This window comes from Hippopotamus amphibius, chromosome 12 (assembly GCF_030028045.1).
Source record: "Hippopotamus amphibius kiboko isolate mHipAmp2 chromosome 12, mHipAmp2.hap2, whole genome shotgun sequence".
In the NCBI taxonomy this organism is placed as follows: domain Eukaryota; kingdom Metazoa; phylum Chordata; class Mammalia; order Artiodactyla; family Hippopotamidae; genus Hippopotamus; species Hippopotamus amphibius.
Window position 1 is genome coordinate 60024818 of NC_080197.1, and position 26654 is coordinate 60051471.

Below are 26654 nucleotides of genomic sequence, written 5' to 3' on the forward strand. Positions count from 1 at the left end.
GAGCAGAGTACTGGAAAGGGGCTGAGAAGAGAGAAGATCATAAGTGGCTATGAAAATAGTGGTGTATGTTTGAAGGAGAAATTACCCGCCCTCTGCTTGCTGACCCCCCCCCCCCCCAGCTCCACATGTGCACGTGCACACACAGGTACACACACACACACACACACACACACACCCCCCAACCATTGGCCTTCCAGGTATGGGAGTGGTAAAAGCTTAACCTTGGTGACATAGGCTGTTAGGACAGTGTTGCACGTTAAGTTGACGGACTCATGGTGCATATGTGTTTGAGAAGTTGTGTAATAATTGCCTGTAAATTAAGAAAAAACATTGCTTTTTGACCTACTCGACTGGTTGGTTGCCTTGACAAACTTATCTGTGCAACAGTGGTGGGACACTCTGAATAGTTTCTTGTTATCAGAGCACCTGTTTTCTCTGGGTGTTTACAAAGTTCTTATGGTTAGATTTATCTACCTTATGGCTAAATATGGACATATTCAAAAGAAGGTCTGTGTAAAAGCATGGCACACTGACTTATTTTTTTCAATTGTTACATAATTCAATAACATCTCAAGAAACTACTACCTTTTTCTTATTTTGATTTCTGTGACATCTGTTCTCTTCTGTTGATCGTATTCCTCTGACAGACTTCCACTTCACTGCCCCTTTTGTTTCTATGGCTTCTTTGTTTTTTTCCAGATATAACTCAAGGTTTTCTACTTTGCGACTTTCAGTTTAAGCCTGATACTGGTATTATACAGGTATTGCTGGAATTTAGAGGTTTAAGCCATTGTTTCTGAAGCTTCAAAAGAAAAAAAAAATCAACAAGCAGGGCACAAGGAGGCTTCCTTGTCTTTTCCAGATTTAGGCATAGATTTGCAAACATGGTCAGATCTCAAAACTGTTTTACTCGTGCTACAAGTAAATCCTAAAGTCTCCTGCAAACATTCTGGCTTTTAGTCTTTCCTTATCTGGATCACTTCCTCTCTCTGCACCATTTGCAAACCCCAGGATTGAGAGGTAATAGTAATACTTTAGTTTTGATCTTTTTTTTCTCACCTGCACCTCATCTTATCTTAGATGCAGCATGAAAAAAAAAAAAAAGTGAGAGCAGCCAGGGTGGTTGGAAATATTGTAATTGCACCTTGTTTGGATTAGCTTGAGGCTCAGTTTGCTTGGCTTTTTCATCCACTCACCAAGGTAGATATGAACTCAAAGGAGATCAGGTTTTGTTTAAAAAAGCGAGAAAACTAGAGTTAGAGTTCATACCATTAGCTATCATGTGTAGAAAGAAGGAAGGCTAGGTTCTGTTTGAATGTTTATATGTACTGTGTATTTATTTAGTTTTCTACGATTTTTGCATTTGACATCTGTTTTGGAAACATGGTAGATATTTTGAAAATAAGGTACATTAGCTTTGAATTTTAGATTTGTCATGAAAGAGATTGTGGCATGCTTGTATCTTTGTGGAATATTATTCTTCTTAAAGTGGTTACATTTGCATATTTTGTTAGCTACTTTTACTCAAACATATATCTGTAAATTAGGTATAGGTTTAAGTGAGAAGCCTTTTTGGTGACCTGTGATGTAAAAAACTTTTTAAATGTCCACATGTGTATTTAGAAGACGTTGTTTTCAAGACCCTGTAGTTAGTCCTGGATCTCTTATTTAGAAGACTAAACACTTAGTCTTGTAAGAATAAGCACATTGGAACTGTTCACGTGGCCTAGAGTCTGATAAATTCATAGTTTAAAGGCATAAGTGTTGAAATTATTAAATTGTACACTAATGATCAGAATAGTTCTCTAAGAAAATTAGATAATAAAAGGGCCAAATGAACTGAACTATTAATTAAATTAAAAAAGACTGCTCTGAAGGAGAGCCAGAGGGAAATAGCCCTCGAGCCGAAGAAAGGAAAACACTTACTATATATTTTCCTATAATTTCGTTGGAAAAAACTTTGAATTTCTAATCTAAGAAACAGAATGTGATTGTTCAGTCTTGATGACTGTTCAGATAGACTCTGGTGGTGCTACACTAAGTTAGCGTAGAGTGCCTCACTCTTCCTTCTCTTAGTTTTCACCTGGATTAAAAAAAAACTGAGGTGGTTTTAGACTTAGAGAAAAGTTATGGAAATAATACAGAGTTTACTTTACATTCTTCACCCAGCTTTTGCTAATATTAGCAACCTTCAGAACCGTAGTGCAGTGCTTAAACCCAGGAAGTTAGCATTGATACAATACTATTACCAAATACAGACCTTATTCTAATTTCACTAGTTTTCCCACTACTGTTATTTTTCTGATCCAAGACCCAATCCAGAATCCCATGTTGCATTTAGCTGTCTCCTTAGTCTGTTCTAATCTGTGACAGTTCTCAAGCCTTTCCTTCTCTTTCATGACCTTGGCAGTTTTGATGAGTGCTCATCAGTTGTTTTGTCGATTGTTTCTGGATTTGGGTTTGATATCCCACGATCAGATTGAGGATATGTATTTTTGGCCAGAATACCACAGAAGTGTTGTGTTTTTTGTAGGGCATCATATGAGGGGGTACGTCATGTTTTATGCCACTGTGGTTATATTAATCTTGATCACTTAGTTGAGATGGTATCTACTGTGCTTCTTCACTGTAGGTTTACTATTTTTCCCGTTGAATTAATAAACATCTTGGGGGAGATATATAAAACTATGTCAATATCTTGTTTCTTCTTGAACTTGTCCCCATTGATTGTAGCACCCATTGGTGGATCTTGCTTGCAGCAATTAATACTGTAGTGTTCTAGTGTTGATTTTATATCTCCCTCTTTTATATTTATTTCAAATTTTTCTGTAAGGAAGAGCAGTTCCTTTCCCCTCATTTATTTATTTACAAATTCAATGATTGGTGTTTGTCATGAATAAGTTTCTTTAATCCCATCATTGTGAGCTCACGGATATTTATTTTTATTTTATGGCTTATGGTCTAATTATTTATTTTATTACTCAAGGCTTTTTTTTTTTTTTTTTTTTTTTGCCATTGGGAACACTTTAGGTTGACTCCTCTGTCCTCTTGAGATGCTCTTAGTCTTTTTCTAGCACCTTCTCATCTTCTGACACCACAAGATGTCCCAGCCTCATTGTATATTTTCCCTGCTACCTCTCTGAACTCCAGTCCTTCAAAAGGTCTCCTTACTTGTAGCTAAATACCATTGAATAATGGTATTTAGAAACTAAGATCCTGCCCCATGAATTTATGAAAAGGACCTGTGCTTTTTGTCTTCTTTTTTTTTTTCCTTTGGTTGCAGCACACCGGATCTTTGCTGCGGCGTGCAGGATCTTTCATTGCTGTGCGTGGGCTTCTCTCTAACTGTGGTGAACAGGCTCCATAGCACGTTGGCTCTGTAGTTATGGTGCGAGGGCTCTCTAGTTGAGGCGCACAGGTTCAGTAGTTGTTGCACACGGGCTTAGTTGCCCCGTGGCCTGTGGGATCTTAGTTCCCTGACCAGGGATTGAACCCACATCCCCTGCATTGCAGGATGGATTCTTTACCACTGGGCCACCAGGGAAGTCCCTGTCTTTTTTTTTATTTAAACTTTTTATTTTATATTGGAGTATAGTTGATTAACAATGTTAGTTTCAGATGTACAGCAAAGTGATTCAGTTATACCTATATATGTATCTATTCTTTTTCAAATTCCTTTTCCATTTAGGTTGTTACATAATATTGAGCAGAGTTCCCTGTGCTATATAGTAGGTCCTTGTTGGTTATCCATTTTAAATATAGCAGTGTGTACATGTCAATACCAAACTTCCTAACTATCCCTCCCTACCACCCTCCCCCCTTGAAGACCTGTGCTTTTTAAGAGGTTATATAAAAAGAAAGAAATAGTAAATAGATAAATCAGAATATTTAGAGGTGCATAACTGCAATCAAGAAGGCTGTTTCCAAGTATTAGTCCTCGGGAGCTCGTAGAAGGTATAGCATTCTTTTCAGGATGTGAAGACATTGGAAAGCATTGCATCTGTGTCTTTTCCCAAGATGACCTAGAAACATTTGTAATAATCCTAACTTTTTACAATCTGTTTTCTTTCTTTTATTTTTCTGTCTACTATATCAACTATAAATTATACTGTGCCCGTGAGGAAATGTATTTGTTTTTCACTACTACTTGAAGGTAAGGAACATGGAACAAAAGCAAAAGCAAAATATAATCTGTCTGTTAAAATGAACACTTACACGTTAAAAAGTCTTGTCTGTGCCGGTTTGGGTTGTGGGACTCTACAGCTTGTTCGTGTTACTTTCCCCGGCATTGGGCCGTCCCAAGTACACAAAGGCATGTATCTTGCCCCTATCCTGGCCCCTCATCCCTGACGACTAAGTGGGCATCTTTGTGGAAAATAATGCAGACTCAACAAGATCACAACCTTAGTGCTAAAACTGCTCTTAATGAGGTGCTGTGTATGAATTAATTACATTAGTTTTCCCCTCATGTGGCAAGCTCTGTTTCGTGTCTGTCTGGGTGACTAATTTATGAGGATAAAATTATGGTACAGTCTCTGCCTTGCTTGTTTTCATCAAAGAGATGGGCTAATTTGTGATGAAACTTTATCAATCAGATCATGCAGTTGGCCCACCCTCCCAGCTCTAACTAATGAATGAAGGCTGTTTGCACATCCTGTTGCAGCGGAAGGGGGAGGGTGCGTTGGCTATAGATTGATTGTTAAGATGGGTTGTTTCTTTTCTGGCAAATAGATAACAAACTTTCCTGTTTTCTATTTCTTGGCATGTTTATGGCTTTACGATTATCTTTCTTTTTATGCAGGGTATGAATTTAAAGTGGAAAGTGTGCAGGAGTGCTGGTTTATATTTGTTTGGCAGAAACCAGAGGTTGTGCATTTCATATTGGAACCACGGTGGCTAAGAACTCTCAACAATGGGAGAAGGAATAATAGTACAACCAGCAGAGAAATGGAGAGTTTTGAAAGGCAATATTCTTCAATGTTGGGAAAGTAATGAAAGGTCAAAATGAAGCTCAATAGAAAAGCCATTATGAAAGGAAGGGGGAGAATTTGGCTTTTATGTTGCTGTCAGGATTTGGGATTTGTTTTCTTTTTATTCTGACAAAACTCTTTTGGGGTGTGTTTTTTTTTTCTCTTCAATTCAAACAGTTTATACAAGTGTTATTTTAAACTTCCTTGTGTTTACATCATCATGTCTTTTGAAAAGAAACTTTTTTCAATTTCGTTATCTGGGAATTTTTAAGACAGAGCCACTCTTTGTAAGACATACACACTCTCACATATATGCATTAATGCGAATATTTCTATTTTCCCTGTCTGAGAAATAAATAAGTATGAGATAATTGCAGAATACTTTGTAAGGGATTCCATTAAAGGTCTATATTGATTTCAATGTATTAATGCAATTATTTTGAAAATTTATATTACTTTCCAGTAATGGATTAGTTAATTTATAAAACACTTGCCACATAAAGATATTTTACAAATGCAAAAATGACATAAAGCTCCATGTCAGTCAGCAAGTCGGTGGCAGAAGTGGACTTAGGATTTCGTTTTGACTTCTGTCCTGTCATCAGGCTACTAATCTGCTTGATTTTCTGATAGAATTTGAGGCCTGAGGAAAGAAGATGCCAGAGATGCATTTCCAAAGAGATGAGTCACTTTGGGTGGTTTGATATAATAAAATCTGTGTTTATTTTGCAAAAGGCTTTTGAACAGATATTAGAGAAACAAATTTCATCATTATGTTCAACTTTATACTTCATAACATTGTACTTTCTGTTCCAGTAGTTAACAGCACTAAGTTCATAGTTCTCTTCCTGTTCTCTCTTGAGAGTTTTCTATTAAAAAAAAAGCAGAGATTTTAGTGTTTTATCAGAGTGACTTAAAATGTTATTAGTGTTCTTTGCCTGGACTATTAAATCAGCCTTTCATCTTTGTAGTGTTATGCTACGCTTCACCTGTGTCACTTCCTTGCTAAGAAACTTTCTGTGGCTCCCCACTACCCACAGAATTCTTTCTTCTGACACTGAAGACCCTCCATGATGTTAACTCAATCTCCTTTTCCTGTGTTTGGATGTGTAGCATCCAAACTAGACTATTCCATCTTTTGTGACCATGCTTTCGATGTCTCTCCTGGTATACTGGCTCATGTTATTCCCTTTCCTTGCAGTGTCCATAGCACCCACCTTTGCTGAGTTGCCACATCTCTGTTAAGTCCGTATCTCATGGTATTGACTTTGTGAAACCTTTCCTGTCCAGGAGGTGCAAGAAGAAGGCTCCTGATCTCATGAGTCTTGCCTTCTGGTTGAGGATGGGGAAACAGACCATAAGCAAGACAATAAAATGCAAAAATATTTAGTTTCTAAAGGTGATGCATGCTGTGAGTACAGTTAGATAATGAAGATAGAACTCTACTTGGAGGGTGGGGAGGGGGAGGAGAGTATAGGCCAGATTAGATTGAGTGGTTCAGGGTGAGCCTCTTTGAGAAAGTGGCATTAGACTGTAACTTGAATGGGAAGAAGAAGCCAGCCATGGGAAGATCTGTAAGAAGAGGGGAAAGGCACAGAGGTCCCAAGACAGGGGGAATCTTGGTGGCTTCCCAGAATAAGAGGAAGGTCAGGTGTCTGCAGCACACTGAGAAAGGGGGTAATAGTAAGAGATGCTCTTGGAGAGGTGGGGAGAGGCCAGTTCATGTAGGGATTTGCGAACCAGCGTGTTCAATGTGCATTGATTTTAAGCTCTTGGTAAAGATTAAGGTGGAAGAGTATAGTGATCCGATTCTTTGCAATTCATTTCATGTATTTCAGTTATTTGTAAAGTCCCTTTTTAAGTAATGGATGATAAACTCTTTGGGTAGGAATTATGTATTAGTCAATTTTGTTCACAGATAAGAGGCAGTCCGTAAATGTTGGTCAAAGTGTTGAATGAATGAAGCTTGGGGGATTCTGAGAAGTTATTTTTGTAGATGTTTGAAATTAATATTTTACAGAAGCAGAGAGAATCAGGATCATACTGGGTTCTTCACTGGTGGCCACGCTCATGATCTTTTGAGGCAGGAAGAGCAGGAAAGAGTGTAGGCTGATATGATTGGGGCATTGCAGTAAAGGGGCTGAAAGTGTGAATTTGGGAGTCAGGTTGAGCAGGAGTCCCAACTCTTATCACTAACTTACTGGATCTTTGGAAAATTACTTAATCTCTGATTCTACACAAGTAAAATGGATAATAATATTATCACTGATTAGTCTGTCGTGAGTTTTAACTGAAATAATCCATTTAAAACGCTGAGAATGATGCCTGGCATTTGACAAAGACCCAATATATAAATCCCCCAAATGTTAGGTGAAGGCTCTCCACAGTGTCACTGTTGGAAGGCTCTTGTTGAAATTCTTCCAAGCTCTCACACCAATCCTGAACCTCCTTGCTCACCTTATCTGGAATTTTAGGTTGATTCTATTGGCAGTTAACAAGGTAAAACAGAGGCACTTTGTTTTTAAGGTAAACAGACTCAAATGAAAACTTCTTTTTTTTTCTTGTGGCAGCTGAGACATATATCTTCAACAAATAATATTTTGGAGAGAGGTATTACAGCCATTTGGTAAACAGTAATGATCTAAATACGTCTTGTTAGTTTTCTTTTATAATTGATTCAATTATAAAATTGTATGAGAAGCTATACCCTGGCTTTAGCCCTGATGATTACCATGTTCTATAACTCCTGCGATTACATATGTTTACAGATAAACCCTGCAGTGGCTTCATAGCACTATCTTTGGTGTTTCTGCTAAAGGACTGTTATAGGTGAGATCATTTTCTAACAGCTTCCTCTGGTATGAAGTCCAGGACAGCTCTGTGTCATAACAAATTCCATGCTTAGTGGCGCTTCTAAAAACCACAAATAGTGGAGAGATGAGCTTTTTTACCTTGGGAAGAAGCCAGTGAGACTTGTATATCCATAAAGAGTAAGGTGTCAAGTAATAAATTCAGTCTGTGTTCTTTAACCAAATTATGTTTTAGAAGTTCGATATTTCAGGCAAGGTTAGATTATAGTACCACATTTTTGGGGATGCTCTTTTCTTTTCCTTTTATGAATGCTCTGAAATTTTGGGTTGGAAAACAATAAACTAATGGTGGAATTCAGACTGGAGCTCTCTGAGGGTGTGGTTTATTGTTCCTTTTCCAACTCTTAAATAATTCTGAACATTTTAACCAGCCAAATACAAAAATCCCTCAAGGCTTTTTGCACAGTTGTTTTGTTTCTCTTCTGCTACTCCCAGTAACATTACATAAGTTACCTGGAAATTGTGAATCTTGGTACACTGAGCCAGACAGTCCAAATTCCTGGAATCCTCATATCCTCAAACATAAGGGTGAAACTGGAGAATTTCTGGATGATAAGGAAGGATCTGGGAGAAGTGTTAAAAATGAATGATACTTTTTCTAATTTTTGTTCTTTTCCGTATAGTCAAAGCCAAAAAGGACAGAGGCAAACCATGTCTCCCAGGATTTGTAGCCCAATTTGGCTTTTTTCAAAAAGTTTGGGTAAACTTTAAGTAACCTCTCTATGTTTAGGCATTAGTCTTCTTCATAGGTATTTTTGCTTGTGTAGGAGTTGTTAGAAATTGAGCAGAAGTTGCAGTTATTAAGATGCTGGAATTCTACCACCACCACTTCTCCCTAAAACACACACTTTTTGAAGCAAGGAGTATGGAGACTACTGTTCTTCAGCTTCAACACTGTTTGTTTTTAAGATTAGACCATTTCAAGTTTGTTCTCCCTTGAATAGTTTAGATCTTTGTGGCATATCCTACTGAATTTATTGTCATAGAATAAAGTTATGGGATACACTTCATGTTTAATTCTCAAATATAGTTTAAAAACCTAGAGTGATTTATAGCACTTAGAAGCTATCCAGAGTCAAATCCCAACTTTGACTTTGCCAGGGAAGGTCTCTCTTGGAACTTTGCTTGAGATGTAGGTCTGCATTCTTTGCCCTACCACGCCCCCACCCTCCAACCCTATGGTTCTTTGGATTTTTGTTCTTAAATCTACACCTTCTCTGGTTACACTCAATAATAAGTAGTTCTTTGTAAGTGGTACACTTTTGGATGTTTGTGTGTCATGAGATATACTTCACAACTTAAAATATTTTCTTTAATCAGATTCTTGAACCCAAGCTAAAAATGACTGGTTTCTCCTTGGTGGTGGTGTCCTGGAAGTTGACCTCAAAGCAACCATTGGTCTCAAATATTCACTCAAACTGAAAAGAATCCAGATTCATTATTAAAACCAGGTTCAATTCTCTGGAATTAACTTCCCGAGGGTCGTTTTGTGAATTCTCTTTTCTGAATAACTTTCCTAGTATTTTAACTACCTCTTAGACTCATTTGTAGTTGCACGTGGAGGAAGGAAAAAGAGCAAGAGAGTGTCTGGTATTCCCTTCAAGTCTTCTGATTCTGTACCTGGTTATACTAGCTTCCCTTGATGAGACTAAGTTCCCGCTACACTGGGTTCTGCTTTATCTGTATTGAGTCTGTATTCTAGTGCCGTGCCCACCACAGACACCCGGTAGATAGTCATTGAGTGACTAAATCACTCTGATACTTTTGTAGTTGTAGCCAGATTGAACAAGAACTCCATCTCACTGTTTCTTGAGTAAATGTCCGGTTATAACCAGATATCCTTTATGTGATAATCGTTCACTGAAAACAAGATGGACTATAGCAATGTTATAACAAAAGTGGCTATCGATGGTACATTAGTAGTGACTCTTGCAGGTTGCCATGCTATCATGGTATCAGAGAACAAAATTACTCTTTAATGCAAAGATGATATGCAACAATCAGATCCAAAATTAATGGCCCTCCAGTTTATCTTTGGAGATAAACTTGTTGAATTCTGTAAATAATAAATTCTGTACTTAATACTGTAAACAACACTTTTAATACTTTTTTGGGGGCTGCGTTAGGTTTTCATTGCTGTGCACGGGCTTTCTCTAGTTGTGGCGGGCAGGGGCTACTCTTCATTGCTGTGTGCAGGCTTCTCATTGTGGAGGCTTCTCTTGTTGCAGAGCAGGCTCTAGGGCGCATGGGCTTCAGTAATTGTAGCACACGGGCTCAGTCGTTGTGGCTCATGGCCTCTAGGGCACATGGGCTTCAGTAGTTGTGGTGCACGGGCTTAGTTGCTCTGTGGCATGTGGAATCTTCCTGGACCAGGGATTGAACCTGTGTCCCCTGCATTGGCAGGGGGACTGCTCCACCAGGGAACTCCCTATTTTTCTTTTGTTGTTGTTGTTATTTGTTTTCATTACACTGATACTGATGGAAAGAGTGATCAGTGTTGTTTTATGCTATCATGGCCTTTTCATTTTATTTAGCATTTATGTTTTATGTGTCGTCATGGTACATTGGAACTGCCTCACTGTAGACTCCTGTTATTCTTAGGGTGCTATGCATTACATTATAAAACAACATTAAGATAAGAAAGTTCTTTCCTTGAAAGCACGTTATTCCCAGGTATGAGTTAAAGTGAGAGGTTGACATTGGGATGTTGGATTCTCATTTGAATTCGGTCGCTTACGGTGTGACTTCAGGTAAGTTTTATAACCTCTTCCTGTCTTTGTTTTATCCATAAACTCTGCTAATAATAATCTATGCTATCTGTTTCATATAGTTGTTGTGCGGGTAAAATGAAATAATAAATGTGAAGCACTTTGAAACTTTCAAAGGTATTATTATCTGCTGTCATTTTTATTGGGTGGCCTGGATTAGAAAACACATTCCAGTTTCTTGCTTGGCAACCGCTCTACAGGGAGCAGTAGACCCATCAGGTCCTACAATTATCTTGCCTTTATATATTTGATAAGTGCAAGAGGAGCTATGTCCATACTTTTTATTACCCTGCATAGTGCTATCTGCTGGAGGGGGAAGAGAAGGGAATGGAGTGACTTTCCTACCCAGTCACTCCATGTTATGTTCTGTACATCGGTATGATTTACCCAGACATTTTTCCTCTTTTTAAAGTATGAAAACCTGGAAGTTATTTTCACTATAGGTGGGGAATCTCAGCAGATATCATTATTTCTAAAGAGCCTGTGTCCGTTTTTCCAGTTCTTTCACATCACCCAGTACATTCTACAGTTGAAGAAGTTATCAATTAACACAAGAACTTCTGCATTGAAAGAGGACCCAGTTGCATCATGACTGACACTGACTTTTGAAAAACACACTTATTATTTTAGAAGAGTTTTAGATTCACAGCGAAGTTGAAGTACAAAGAGTTCCCGCCCCCGTTTCCTCTAGTATTAACATCTTATATTAGCATGGTACGTTAATTACATTCCAATTAATGAACCTGTGTGGATACATTATGATTAACTAAAGTCCATACTTTATTCCTATTTCCTTAATTTTTCTGTAATATCTTTTTTCCTCTGTTCCAGGATTCCATCCAGGATACCACATTACATGTAATATATCTTCTTAGGCTTCTCTTGACTGTGACTGTGTTTCAGACTTTCCTTATTTTTGTTGACCTTGACAAGTTTGAGTACTGCTGACACTGACTTTTAGGCAGAGATTTTAAGCTTACTCATTAGAAGAAAATAAGAGAGCCACTCCGAACCCACAAACAAAAACCCCAGAGCGTGAAGAAGGATATAATTTATTGGGCACTATAGGATAGGCAAGGCTCACAAGGTCCAAGCAAGGAACTAATAACAAAGGTGGGATCTCTTCAGGAAACCATACCCTCTTGGCAAACCAGCTTGTAGAGCAGGTATAGGGATCGAACACCAGGGAAGACCATGTTATATATCAATTGTGCTCCTGGCAATTAAAATATTTTCCTTAATGAGGCAGAAGGAGGTAAAGAAATCATCAAAAGGCTTGAATAGTGTTCATGTATATTTGAATTTTATTTCAGTGTATTCTTTCTTACAAAATTTTAATACACACATCAAACGTCACATCTTAAACTTCACATCTCAGACCTTGTATATAGCAATAAATCCAAACTATCTTACAGTCCATTCTTTCATAAAAGGGCAGTTTTCATCAGGAGTATCAAGAACAAAATACCCAAGTATCACTTGTAGATTCCGAGAAGCGATTAGGTTATGGTAACATTGGTTAGCATCACTTGCCAGTGACAAGATGGCCTTAAGTGTTTATTATAACCTTGAGCCTCTGTTTCTATTAATACCTGAGGGGATTGAATCATTGACTTTTTCAAAGCAACTTTACCGAAGTCTATGAGATGATTACTTTTTATCGTTTCAGGATTATTACTGATCTTGTATCTTATGGACTAGAATCCATCCTTCACTTTTTTGCAGTTGTCCAATTTTACTAAATGAGTGGAGATAGATGTACCACAATATTAAAATAGACAGTATTAAAATACTCAGCAATGTATTTTAATTTAGGCAAGATATTTCCTATGGGGAAAAATGTTGTTGTCTTTGCTTCACATCAAAAAGAGTGAGACTTTTCAGGGACTTTTAAATCAGAGCGAATGAGACTAAACAGTCAATCAGAAGGCATTTGTGTCCTTCATTACCTAACTTTTAGTTAGTTACCAAAATCAACAGCTATTTCAGTGGTTGAGTTTTCATTGGTGATACATTTGGACTTTGAATTTTGAAACCTTTTTTAACCAGCGTGAAATGTGTGAATCTAACAGGCTAATATGAAGGGGAGACAGATGGTAGTTCTTCCTTCCTCTTTTGATTAGTTTGAGCTTCAGAATTTCATTTTGACCGAGAATTTGGTGAGTATGTGTATCTGCTTGTTGCTCTTGCTTTAACCAAAGCTGTTTATACTTCATTGCCTCAAAACAATTAAATGAAGATGTTGGGTTCCTAATTCGGCAAATGCATTTGAACATGTAGTGACTTGCTGGCTCGCAATTTATCCTAAATTTTTTTTTTACCAGGAGTGTGAAACAGCCAATCTCTGTGATGTGAAAGGCAAAGCATTTTCTTATGCCATGAGGGAAGACAGTGCAAGGAAGGGAGACCAAGATCCATCACTTGCATACTTATAGAGTGAGTGTTACATGCACTGGACAACCCTGGGTTTGAAATGTGATCCCAGTGTTTATCAGAATGGATGTTCATCTTACATCCCTTTCTTTGTCCCTTCATCAGTCCTTTATCCCCTGTTCTCCTTTGTGGGGTCTTACATTGTTCAGTTTAGTATGCTTTGGTTATTACTGTACTTCAAAGGAGTACAGTAACCTTTTAATCTTTTGTGCATCTTCACTTTTAAAACTTAGATTCAAATATTATTTCTAACTTTCAGAACCCCAAATTTATCATTTTGCATTGTCTGAATCTTTTTTTAAACAGACACCAGCATGTGACTAGTGAGTGTTCCTTTGGTGATGAGGGTGGGGGGGATGGTCAGGACACTCATGAGTTGGTATCATAAAGGAGGTTAGAATTCTCTGGCAGGGGCTACCTAGGAAGAAGAGACTCTTGAACCCTTCCCAGAAAGCCTTTTAGGTGCTGCCACAGGCTGGAAAAATTTCCATGTAAGGGCCCGATTCAAGTCAGAGTTACAGATCAGTTGCCGTGGGTTTTACCACAAATGTAAATCAGAGAACCCACCATACAGAGTCATCTGTAATTTCCCCATTAACTAGTCCCTTCACTCCAAGTGCACACAAGCCAGCATGAATGGCTACCACCCAGGCAGCAAGAGAAAAAGAAAGAAAGGGATGTTCGGTTTTTGTTTGTCGGTTTGTTTTTCTATCTTGGTTGGCTTTGGGATGAAAAGAAGAAGGGTGAGCTTGTCTTACCTCTTATTTTGAATGTGGCTGCTTCTTTTGGTTTTTGTTATTTTAAAAACCTTTTTTGAGAGAGTGATGTCATTTGTGGCCATGTGTTTTAGAAGCCTGGTGCTAATGTTTAAGTTAAAATAGGAAGAAAGGAATATTAGAGTATCATGCGACGAGTAAGTTCGCAAGTGAGCAATAGACAATAAAAAGGAAATGAGAGAGTTTCTCCATGCCCATTTTGGATATTTATATGGATTTTGGAGCTCTTCATGTGCCTCCAACCCACCCACACACCACCATTAAAAAAATATGATGTGTGTATCAAATGCAGCCTGAATTTCCATGAAAGCATTCCAAAAGAAACTGTGAGTTGCCCATGTAACCAATTTTCCCCTGAATTTTCCTGTGTAAGTGGAAAAAAATAACTGTTCGGGTTTCAGCCACACTCGGGTATCCTGGCTTCATACCTGTTTCAAAATGGTCATATTTAAAGAAAATGCTTTGTCAAAGAGGACAACAGGCTAGTTTACTCTATAATAAATAGAAGGAAAATGATATCACAAGTACTGGAAAAGCAACCTCTTTCCTTCTTCTCTCCCTTAAAGGTCCGATGCCCATCTCACGACCAAGCTTGGGAAACCACAGGGCAGAATTCCAAGAGACAACTCTTTTCTTTAATTAAGAACTCCACGCAAGTTCGAACTAAAATCTGAGTCTGTTCTAGGTGCCCTAGGTGCTTGTCTTGCCCTGCATAGTGATAGAACATGTAACTCGAAGAAAACCGCACTCTAGAACAAATGGTTTATCTTCTGCTCATTGCAGTGTCTCTTCTGTGCCATTGTTTGGCCACTCAGATGTGACAAAGCAGCGCACCGAATGTGTGACGTCTGCCATAAACGGCAGGAGGACTTGTGAACTAAAGAGACATTTGCTCTTAGGGCTTCCACATCCATTTTGCCTTCTGTCTCTGTGGGCAGTGCAGAGTGAGCTTGAATCTAGGTGTTTTTATATACATCATGTTAAAAGTTACAACATGTTGTAGGTGCATTTGTGGGTTGTTTTTCATAGACAGAAACACCAATGTGTGGTTAGCAAAGCCTGAGGAAAAAATCAGCCCCAGCTGATCTGGAAGGGAAAGTGAAAACATATACCCCTCTGTCTCCATCAGTCTTTTTTTTTTGTATCCTTCTTCGGGATGACGAGAAATGTGGCCAACTTGACCATGAACACGGGTAAATGTTAATTGGATAGTTGTTTCTTTTTCACCACTTGACAATTTTGAGTTTTACTGGAAGGTCTGGAGACAAGAATTCCTAAAAGCTCCCAGCTATTTGGAAGCAAAGGTTTTTGGTCAAGTGAAATAGCCTACAATCTGAATTGCGGGCCTTATCTTCTGTCCTCTTTCTTCCTCTTCCCTCATACCCTTGCGCCTCTGAAGGAGGCACGCTCTGGCTAGGCCTCCTTGGGTTTCCCCCAGGGACTGTGGGGTTGGCAGTCAGGTCTCCTGGAAGCCCGCTCGGACCCCAGGGAATGGAAGCAGCCCCCACCCCCAACCTGATTTCGCCACGTGCCTCTCTCCCACAGTCTCCCTCTTACGTGACAGAGGCAGGCTTGGGAACTTGCCCCTCTTCAGACCAACAGTCAGCTTTGATACCTGGCCCTGATGGTTGATCACGTACACTGCGATCTACAAGCAGGAAAGGATTCTAATTTCTCCATCGAGAGGCATTTAGGAAAAGGGAGTCGAAGTAACTGGAAATCAGAGTGCAGACATCACTGCTCCCCTCTTTAAGAGGTTTGGACATCTGTGTTGGCATAAAAAGGTCATTTTAGGCCTGAGGGGTTTCACATTGTTCCTTTAGGTTAGACCTTCGATGTAAACTATTTTCAACACTTGCCATGAAGAACAGATGACCTTTAGTTACTTGCCCAGAAGACACATGGTACATTAACACAATAAATATAGTTTGCTGGGCTCTCATCTCACCCTGGCTTTAACTTTCTATTAGAATGTTTTAGAACTATACAATCCTTGAAACCTCTAATGGATTAAAATTAATTTGTGATACTTTACCTTTTGAATTCTGTGTAGATTTATGGTAATGCTAATTCATGGAAATTGTCTAATATCACCTATGTACTTCAGAGCACACTCTGGACTTGGGTAGTAGAGGGATGTGGGTAAGAATGGGGTTGGGGTTACAGGAGGATTTTAAGTATTTATTGCAAAATAAAAGATTTTATATTGAACATCTTCAAAATTGAATGCGGAATTTTCTACTTGGATCTAACTGCAGATTTAGTGATATTGTAGGTCTTTTTGTAGCACATTGTTCAGACATGCATTGTAGCTGCGAACTTGGCAATACATTGGAACAAATAAATAATAGGACAGGCCTGTAGTAAAAGGGGCTGAGGAATTTTTTTAACCTTAAGGAAAAGCAAACATTACAAGTCATGCTTGAGTAGATCCATGATGAATCATTTAATTATCTGCATTTTTCTTCTCTTCTTAAAGTCCACACCTTTGACAGTTTGACAAACTAAAAACTAAACATTTCAGTTTTGCTCCAGGGAAATAATAGTTTTCCTCTACTGTGTTTTAATTGGGGGAGAAAGGTGGTCCCTGCTATGGAGAAGGATGAGAATCAAACTCCTATTATCTTCTATACCCTGGGTATGAAATGTACTGAATCCTAGTGTCATCCTGACTCTAAAACTCTATTGAAAGTTTTCCTCTTTGGTGAAAAAGAGGACATTGGCGCTATGAATCCAAAGGGCAGAAACTTTAGTACATCTGCTGGCAGCTGCTTCTTTAGTAAAGCAGACATTAGAATGTGTGATGTTGACAACCTATTTGAATGGGATCCTGAATTAAATATTCACCATTTTCCTTGGGAGAAATAGCTCTGGAAGTAGGATGTTGGTAATTTTTGTTGCTCTGGAGTAACTTCTTGTCTTAAATGGAGTGTTAAGGAGGACTGCATATTTTTTTTTATTTTTATAAATTTATTTATTTATTTATTTATTGGCTGTGGTGGGTCTTCATTGCTGTGCAGGCTTTCTCTAGTTGCCTCAAGCGGGGGCTACTCTTCATTGCAGTGTGCGGGCTTCTCATTGAGGTGGCTTCTCTTGTTGCGGAGCACGGGCTCTAGGTGTATGGGCTTCAGTAGTTGCGGCGCACGGGCTCAATAGTTGTGGCCCATGGGCTCTACAGCTCACGCTCAATAGTTGTGGTGCACGGGCTTAGTTGCTCCGTGGCATGTGGGATCTTCCCGGACCAGGGCTTGAACCCGTGTGTCCCCTGCATTGGCAGGCTGATTCTTAACCACTGCGCCACCAGGGAAGCCCAGGATTGCATATTTTTAAATGAAGAAATGGGCTGTGTAAAATATTCAGAGAAGTCATAGGGAAACATTTTGGCTTTTTCTTGCAGATCCAGTCTCCTCATATGCCTGTTTCATGTCTTTTTCAGTGAATATTCGTATTCTGTGTTGTGACTTCCCATGTGTAAGGTCTCCTTATAGTATTTACCTTTTGATTTTTGCAAAGAAACATTGATGATATTTAGAGAATGTGGTTGGGGGTCTGAAAGTTAACATATGATAAGCAACACTTATTACAAATATATAACGATGTAAAATATTATGACGTATGAAAAATATTGTAAAGAAGGATTTTCCAAGCATTCTTAAAATTTAAGTTTTGTTTTCAGATAAATGAAGCAAGGCATAAATCTTCCTTTGGTTCTAATTATAGATTATTTGAAATTCTACAGTGTTTGCAAGGAATAATTCATGGACTTATCTTAGGTGGGGTGTAGAGAGCTAGGATGGTCAGAGATAAGCTTTGGTCAGCTTTTTTGATAAACTCCTGATTTTACAAATGCCTGTGGCACAAAAGTTTTTTTTAATGTTCTTTTCTAGGTGGCATATAGGCAATTATACCTAGTTGTTATTATTATTATTTTTTTAGATGTCAAGGCATCCTACAAGATGTTTCATGTTTCTTTTGTTAATTAAAAAGAAACTGACATAGTCGGTGAGGGGAATACATGAAATGTGATGTATTTAGATACCAGCAAGATATCTGTTTAGAATATTGAAAACAGTGGCATTAGAGTCAAAGAATGCTTTTTACATGGATCCATATAACAGTGAAAAGTTTGTGTCTTTCCTGAGGGCTCTGCCCCTGATCATGGTGTATAACTCTCTTTCTCTATGAACACCTTGCTGGTAGCAGGGTCAGATTTGAAGAGCCTTCAGGACAGGTATAAATTAACCAGTCGGTTGACAGTATCAGGGTTCAAATTCGTCTCAGCAGAGTGGAATAGGTCATTGGGATGAATATAAAGTCTCGATACCCAAGGAGGTAATGAAGTGATTTCCTTGTATTGCAAGGCAAAGGGTTTAATGGCTTTAAGGAACTCAGTATGGATTAACAATCTTGTTAACTTTGTTTGGGCTGCCCCCAAACTGTGGTTGTATTAACAGAAGTTGAGCATTTGTTCAAGAGCAGTAATACTGATATGGAACTGAAACTACTGTGTAACATTCCAGGAGTCTTATTTTTCACTAATTTAATTTAATTTAATATAATTTTCACTAATTTATATCTTAAAAGCATTAAAGGAGAGAGCAGCCAGAATGATGTGGGGACTTGAGGAAGAGACAGGAAGAGAAGAGGGGCTCCAGGGGTCAAGGTGGTTCCCAAATGCAAAAGATCTGTGGACACAAGTGTGCTTAGATTTCTTTCTTGTTTAGCTCTCCTACAGGGAGAGGGGCATGGGCTCAGTCAAAAGAAGAGCCTTATTTTATTATAACTGTTTCAGATTGGAGCGGGCTGTCATTAGAAATAGTGGCCTTCCTGGACATATTCCATAGATGTTGAATTAATTATTTGTTAGGATGTTAGAGAAGAAACTCATACATCTGGTAATGGTTGGACCAGGTCACTTCTGAGTCTCCTTTAGGTTCTAAGATTCTTGAGATTCGCATTGTATATTGAAAGGGATAGGATTTGTCAGTTGATCTATCTATTTATATATGTTCCATCTCAAAATAATTGCAAAAAGTTAAAAGGCCACTAGGAAAAAATATTATCAGGAATCTTATAGTGGATATGTGTAAAATGTAGTGGATTGTGTATAAAAATGTTATAATAATAGCTGCTTGAAAGACACATTTTTCACAGGTGGAGAAGGGAAGACAAGAATTTCAGGATGGAGGGGAGGGGTGATAAAAATATTTACTCAGTATATAAAGAGGTCTTAGAGTAGAAAAGTGTATACTAGTATAGTTACCAATTATTGATACCTATTATATGTCAGACTCTTTTGTAGGTGCTTCTAGATACCTGTTACTAGTCATCACAACAAATGGGAAGAGTACTTGTTATATACATTTTACACGTGAAAGAACCAAGTGCAGAATGGTAGCTACGTAGAAAGCCAATGGCAGAGACACACGTCTTTTGGTCCAGTCTGCTGTCTTTCCCCCGCAGCGCTAAAACGTCTTGCTAACAATTGTTTGGACAGTTCCGTGCTACTCATATCCTAATCTGAACTACTGGTAAAGTTATTTTTTAAATAGCCTCCAGGTGGAGGAGTTTTGATTATGAGGGCTGGAAAAATCTTGGAATTATTCATACGATTTGAAGCCAAGACCCCCCCCCCCCAATGTTATTTTAATTATTTGGCCTACATACTCATTATTATTTGTTGGGATTTGGTATTCACATTTTAAAGTCTTCATTCTGCTGCCATATATTATTAGTGTTCTGTTGAGTAACTTGTGTTTACTTCCTTCTACTATTTTACTTGAACCCACCTCAGTTTTTCCGGACAGGCCATTTCCCCAGTACCCAAAATGCGCTCACTCCCTCTCCATCTGTCAGAATCTTGTGAATTCTCCTGAAATTCCAATTCCTGAATCTGCTTTAGATCTTTCTGTCTCTCAGAGTTTCTCATCCCTCTGAACACAAAAGCATTTTTCTCCATAGGTTTTAAAATTAATTTTAGTAAAGTGCCTTATTTTATCATTTGCTTATTACCTTTTTCCACCTCCAGATTTAAACTTTTTGGATTCAATCTTATACAGAGCAGTGGGTTGAGAAGAATACAAGCTATTTATGGCTATAATCATTCGATGGGCAGAATGCTATCTATGTAGAGGAAAAGGTCCAGAATGTTCACTGGAAACCGATTTCAGAAATCTTTGTTTAAAGGATTTTGAAGAAAAACAAAAGACTGCTTGTTATGATGCATGTATAATGTTAATTCCCACTGGGAAAATGTAATTCAGTTTCTTTAAAAGAATAATTTTATCACAGGGCATTCAGTGGTAGTAAGTAATCCCAACACACACACACACACACACACACACACACACACACACACACACACACAGCTCCTCTGTTGTCTAAAAGTCTGAAGATGCTCAGCTGTGATACATTCTTTTGAGATGAAGGGAGCACAAAAAATGCAGCTTTCCTAATTAATAAGATTTAAAACATTGTCAGCTAGCAAAAGTCAGGGGGATTCAAGATTATCTCCAACAAGGCATGTTATTTCTATAACTCATTTTTAATTCAAGAAAACATGGTCCTTGTCCTCAAGAAGTTTATAATCATTTGAATAGAGATTAAGAGAAGGAGGAAGTCTTTAGTAAGATACTACCTTCCTAGTAAACCAAACGGAAACCGTCAGAGACAAGGGGCAAGAAAGATTAATGAGTTGAAGGGACTGATTTATGAGAAAAGAACTAAATATGGGTAGTTTGGTAAAATGAGTACTATGGTAGGAGACATGATAATTAGCCAAATTTATTTGTTCCTAAGGCTTTGGAGACCAGAGACTCACCATATAGGCTAGAAGATGCTTATTAATACTATACACTTAGTACATTTCTTGCAGCTCTTTTAAGTCAGCAGCATATATTAACTTGACATGTAATGGACATTGCAAATCTAATTAATCGCTGCCTTTGTGGCATAATATATATCTGATTCAGTACATGTTTCTTACATAGAAAATGAATTATTTTTTAAAAATTTAGCAAAAACATGTTGAGGACCTCATGTATAGTTTGCAGACAGAACTAAGAAAGAAAATGCAGAAGTTTGGTTATACAATGAATTTTATGTGTGGAGTTTACAATATGAAAACTGCTCAGAAAACCAATTTATAGCCAATTTAGCCTCAATGTGACCAAATTGTTATCACCTGGTAGTTAAATAAAAGTGTGGCTCATTTGGGTATTGATCCCATAAGCTAACCACTGTTAAAGTACAATGATCTGTGGGCAGACGCCTGTGGAAAGAGGCTGAGACTCTGTGAGTGATTATTTATGCTTCTGTAAAACAAAGGAGTTCCTCTACTCTTGCAAGCTGAAATGTTGGTAAAATACACAAGTACTCATTTGCTTTTCAGTTTTGATTAAGAAGGCTGCCTCTGTGATTAGCATTTCATCTGAGAGAAAAACTTATGGTGCGTTTAAACAACTGAATTAAAGTGACAAAGAGTGGGGATTCCCAAAACAAGGTTTAGTTTCTGTGGTGAGTGATTCAGAAAAGCCATAAGAACTTTCACTGAAAAAGAAAATTGCTGTGGAGCGAAGCTAATTCACCTGGTGTTTTCACGTTCCAGAAAAATTCTACATGTTATTCTCTTTGTTTTGTTTTGGGTAAAAGCAAAAGAAACATTATCTTCAACACACAATTTTATTTTTGAAGATTAGAAAAGCCTGAAGCTTTTTAAAGGAAAATTGAGAAATCTATCTAAAATGTCTCTCTCATTAGTTACCAAACTGAGGAAATAAGTATCATTGTAACTGAATTTGAGTTGTCTTAAACATTGTTTTAACTCTGCATGTTCACCTTGGTTCTCTGTATTTTCACTGTAGGTGCTACACTGCAGCAGTGTTGATGGGAAAATATATTTATTTATACATATTTGTCTGTATATATGCTTGAACACCTACACATTAAATAACAAAAACATCCAAAATTGATTTTCCACTAAAGGATAAGTATTGACGTTAAGTAACATATATCAGTGAGATACTTTAGAGCAACCTCTTATTCACAGTACTCTTGCTGTAAATTTTTAAGTGTGCATGAAGTGTCAGTAATTCACATTTCTGTGGTTTCCTCTGCTGTATGTGGTCATTTAAAGATACAGTCTATACTCATTTAAAAGTAGTATTATAAAATGGAATCATAAGAATGAAAAATTATCCTGAAGTATAAATTTTCTCGAATGAAGAACTTTGGAATGGCTACTTTTTGGATATACTTGGTTTATAAATACACTCTTTGTGGGAGGGTTGGACATACTAAATTTGAATTTCAGTGAAAAAGTGAGGAGATTTTTATTTCTTAGGAGATCTGACATTGCACACTGATCAAGGATTACTTACATCTTCTCCCCGCTGTGTATTGATGTATATATAATAGTAGTAGTAGTGGGGAGAACGTAATTTCTGGTAATACTGAGTGTCAGCATTTCAAAGACTGAAAAATCTATGAGTAAAATTGTTCTTAATATGTTATCATTGCCAAATGAAAGCTGTCCTGATTTCCCCATTCTCTCCTCTGGGGAATTATACTTATCTTTCGTTCTGTGTCAGGAGAAACTGTCATTTAAGGGCAATTTCTGTTCCTCTGCTGGCATATTTCTTTTGTTTATGTTCTTTCTTTTCCCATATGGGACTCTTTCTCAGTGTGCGTGTGTACAGTTTATCCATGCATAAATGGCAGCCCTAGCTCCTTCTCCTGTTGTCTTAGAAGTTGTTGCTGGTGAGAGATGCTGCGTAGGATGGATACTGAGAGGATGGCAATTTTCTTATAATGTCTGAAGTTAAAGATAGTTCTGTTTCACATGTTTTGTTTTTCTCCTTACGATCTCTCAACCTATAAGGCTTTTGATGACTATTAATTGTGATGATTGTGAATAACCAAGCGTTGTCCCAGATCACATTAGACAGATTTACCAAAGAATATTTTAAGAATTTCAAAATATTTCTGAATTTAGGTAGATGGTTCCGTACTGAGATAATCCAGACCATACTGAGACCTTTGAGGGTAGACAGAATCCCAGTGTCGAGAAAGCAGTGTGGCAACGTGCTTTAGCATGCGGGCTTTAGGGCCAGACCACCCAGTCCAGATTCTTCCTCTGAATCCTTGCTAGCTGTGGGAACTTGGGCAAGGTAGTTAATTAGCTGTGTCTTTGTACTTAAATTATTCTCTTCTGAAAATAGAAATTGTGTAGCTCTCAGAATTAACAGAGTTAATACTGGCCAAATTGTTAGAATTCTGCCTATGGTACATATCCAATAAGTATTGGGTTGGCCAAAAAGTTCATTTGGGTTTTCCCGTGTGAGTTTATGGGAAAACCCGAATGAACTTTTTGGCCAACCTGATATTAGTTGCTATGAATTTTTTTTAATGAATTCTCCAGCACAGACCTATCTCATATTAGATAATCACATAATAAGTAAATGTACACAAGATGTAGTAAATAACTGCATATCCTGATGTATTTAGTATTTCCCAATGTAAAATTTTATAGGACTTCTTTTTCATTTACTGTATCTTGGCTGAAATTATAATATGTGCAAGTATTGTCTTAAGCACTTCAGAGTTGGAGATACATTATACATGCCATGTAACAGATGTATGGTCTTGGGTAAATTCTTTAATCCCTCTTTAGCTCATTTTCCTTAACTGTGAAAGGGCTGTTGGAAAGACTGAAGGAGACTCTATCCATAGTAATATGAATGTACAGTGTCTAGCTAGTGCCTGGTCATAGTAGAACACATAAAAGATGTTAGTATATGTTCGCATGTAGGAGGTAAAAAGATCTGCAGGGTAGAAAATGACACATGCAGTAAGAGAGATTAAAGTGCTAGTTGTGCATATTTCCGGTGGGGCAGCAGTGGAGGTGGAGAGGAGTGCTCAAGGCAAGTTAGGAGGAGTTGGCCTTTGACTTGTGCATTGAAGAATGCATGGAGCTTAGGCATTCTTTGTGCAGAGAAATGGCATTTCAGATAGAGGGAGCAGCATGAGTGAGGGAATCTGGTGCTAAGTGGGAACAGTGGGAGGTCTGACTTGTGTAGACCACAGGAGACATCCATTCCTACTCTTAGTAGGGAGAAGAGAAGGAGAGAGTTGGAAAGGTTGATTGGAACCAAGTAATAGAAGTCTTTGAATAAGTTTGGATGTTATTTGTCAGGCATATGAAAGATATTTAACATTTTTGGGCAGGGGATGATTGGAACTTTTCTGAGTTCATTCAGGGAAGTTTCATTGTACATGTATAAGCAGGATGGAATAGACATGGAGATTTCAGAAGCAAAGGCATTTATAAGTAAGATGGAATGGAGAAGGAGTTGGGTGATGGCTCAAGCAAGGGATGGTAAAGTCCTGAGCTGGTATAAGTGGGATTGCAGTGGAAGGAACAGATGGAAAAAGAGTTCAGCGCAATTGTCAAGGCTTGGCAGCTGGATGTGGAAGAAAAGCAAGAGGCTGGGCAAATAATGCCCCAGGACTTCTAGTGTCAGGTAACTGAGAGGAGGCTGCTGCCATGAACAGAAATAGGGAACATGGGACACGGAGCAGGTTGAACAGGAACAGTAACGAGCTCCATTTAGAATTTATTGAGGCTGAGATACTGGCCTCTATCCCAGTCACCTGGGTGGAGAGGTCTTTAAGTAGGTGGGAAGGAATATAGTTATTTTTATAAACTGTGAAATCTGTGGACGGAAGGTAAATATTGCACTGTTCTGATAAAGCTATTGAGTTACAGCGTTATAGGAGAGTACTTTTGTTTCTTTTCTTTCTTTCAAGAAAATAATAAAATGAGAGAAGTCAAACAGAAAAGTGTAGATGTGTTCTTCAGCGATCGTAATGGATAAATGGAAATCTGATCCTTTATGAACTTGGGATTTTAATATCAAATACAATAAACTATGTTTAAATAGTGGTAAGATTTTATAAGTCAAGTGAAAAAAGAAAATTCAAGATTAATTCCAACACCTCAGTGCTAATTTAAAAAGCTCTTTCAGTATATTACCAAAAACATATTTTGGGGTGTGATTAGCAGTTATTCCTTGATTCTAGATTTCTAGGTGTTGGAAAAATTCACTTTTTTATGCTTAATTATATTTATTTTGAGTTTCTTTTTGGAAAGTTTTTCTGGCTTTTTTTTAAAACCTCCTAATAAATAAGTTTGATAAATTAATAACATATGGTTCTTAGACAAGTTATTTTATTAACTGGCAGTTTCCATTTATTTAGCTGTTTTTTTTTTTCTTAAATAGGCTTTAAGGGACAAACTACGCTGATGAATTAGTGTCTAGTATACTTATATATAAACGATTAATCCTTGTATCTAGGTATAAAGAGGTATAACTATAAATAATAATAAAGAAATAATAGAAAAATACTTACAACTAAACAGTATTTACCAGACTCTTCAGTTTACAATAGCAGTTGACACAAGTGTGACAACAGTGTTCATCTCATTCCAAAGAGAACCTGAAGCCCAGAGAACTTAAGGGATTTATCTGTTTCTTTAAAAGTAGTTCCTTATAATTAAACTAAGACTGTCATTCATGTACAGTAGTGAAGAATTTGTCTTTTCAATATGTGTCCCTCATTCCTAGGGCATTTAATGTTTCTAAAAACTGCTGAACAGTGGTAGTTTTCAACACTCTGGTGGTGAAATTTTGATTGCATGTAGGTCATAAAATTCTTTCACTAAATCTAATACATAGTAGTATATTAACATATTTAAATCTCCATCTTAGATCTTAAGTATGAGTTTACAAATAGAAATGATATCAGGAGGCTATAAATCCATTAATTTGGAAACGTTTAACCTTATTTTTGAAAGTCGGTGATAAAATTTTTTTCATTTTGAAATGTGACATGAAATTTTCTTTACACTGGGATTCTCATTCATAAATCACTGAAACAGACTAGATTTTCAATATCAATTTTCTTCAGTTTTGATGTCAGAGATTTATTTTTGCATTAAACTTTGTGAACCTCATTGTGTTCAGGGACCAGAGATGAATTAAACACTGTCCCTGCCCTCAAGGCACTCCCAGTCTTTTGGGGAGGATGCAGGCACTGAAGTGTGATGACCAGGAAGAGGGAAGCAGGGGGAGCTGTGAGTCCAACCTGGAGGAGGAGTCTCAGCTTCTCAGCCGCGCAGCTTCCTCTTGGATGGAGGGTTGGTTCACTACGTTAGGTCAGCCACCTCTACTCTTGGTCAGTTTTCATTGTTGCAAGGCTCTTTTGCTTTATTTTGTTTTGCTTTAATGGTTGATCAAAATCTGACCACCTTAAAATATCTGCTTGTGGGTTTCAGTTGAATTCTTCAGAGCAGCACTGCACTCTACACTAGTGCTTTGCAAACTGTGATGAAGACCAGTTTCTTTAAATTTTTTCTTTTTCCTTTTTATTTCTAATCTGTCATAGACCAATGCTGTTGTAAAACCCAATAAGAATGGATTCGAAACACAGAAAAAGGAAAACCAAAGACATATAAAATCCAAGCCTTGAGTTTTTTTTTATTGTTAGAGTCAACAGATATTAAAGGATTCTGTTCGATTTTTGTAAATGTTTCTGTGTCTTGCTCTTAGGTGCCGTGTGTCCCCCTCTCCATGCAAACCAGTAACAGTTTTTGAAGGGACAGTGGCCCTCAGAGCATGTATGGCGTAGCACTGCTCAGCAAATGTTTTAGCTGTCTTTTCGGAGAGTTGATTGTAAAATTTTCTCTTCTGCTTTTTAAAAAAATTATCATTATTATTATTTTATTTTTATTTTTTTCACATTTTAAAGCTCTTTATTGGAGTATAATTGCTTTACGCT

The 26654-nt window shown here is 37.7% G+C and overlaps 1 protein-coding gene across 21 annotated transcripts in view; it reads left to right on the forward strand.

The window, feature by feature from the left end:
- SOX5 (SRY-box transcription factor 5) overlaps positions 1–26654 on the forward strand; it is a 952888-nt gene that overhangs the window by 50845 nt on the left and 875389 nt on the right. For 10 of the 21 annotated variants that reach the window (XM_057701095.1, XM_057701087.1, XM_057701099.1 and 7 more), the window contains one exon: positions 12933–13044. The exons of the other annotated variants lie outside the window; for them this stretch is intronic. The gene's annotated coding sequence lies outside the window, so the exon portion shown is untranslated. The remainder of the gene's footprint in view (positions 1–12932; positions 13045–26654) is intronic. 21 annotated transcript variants of the gene reach the window in all.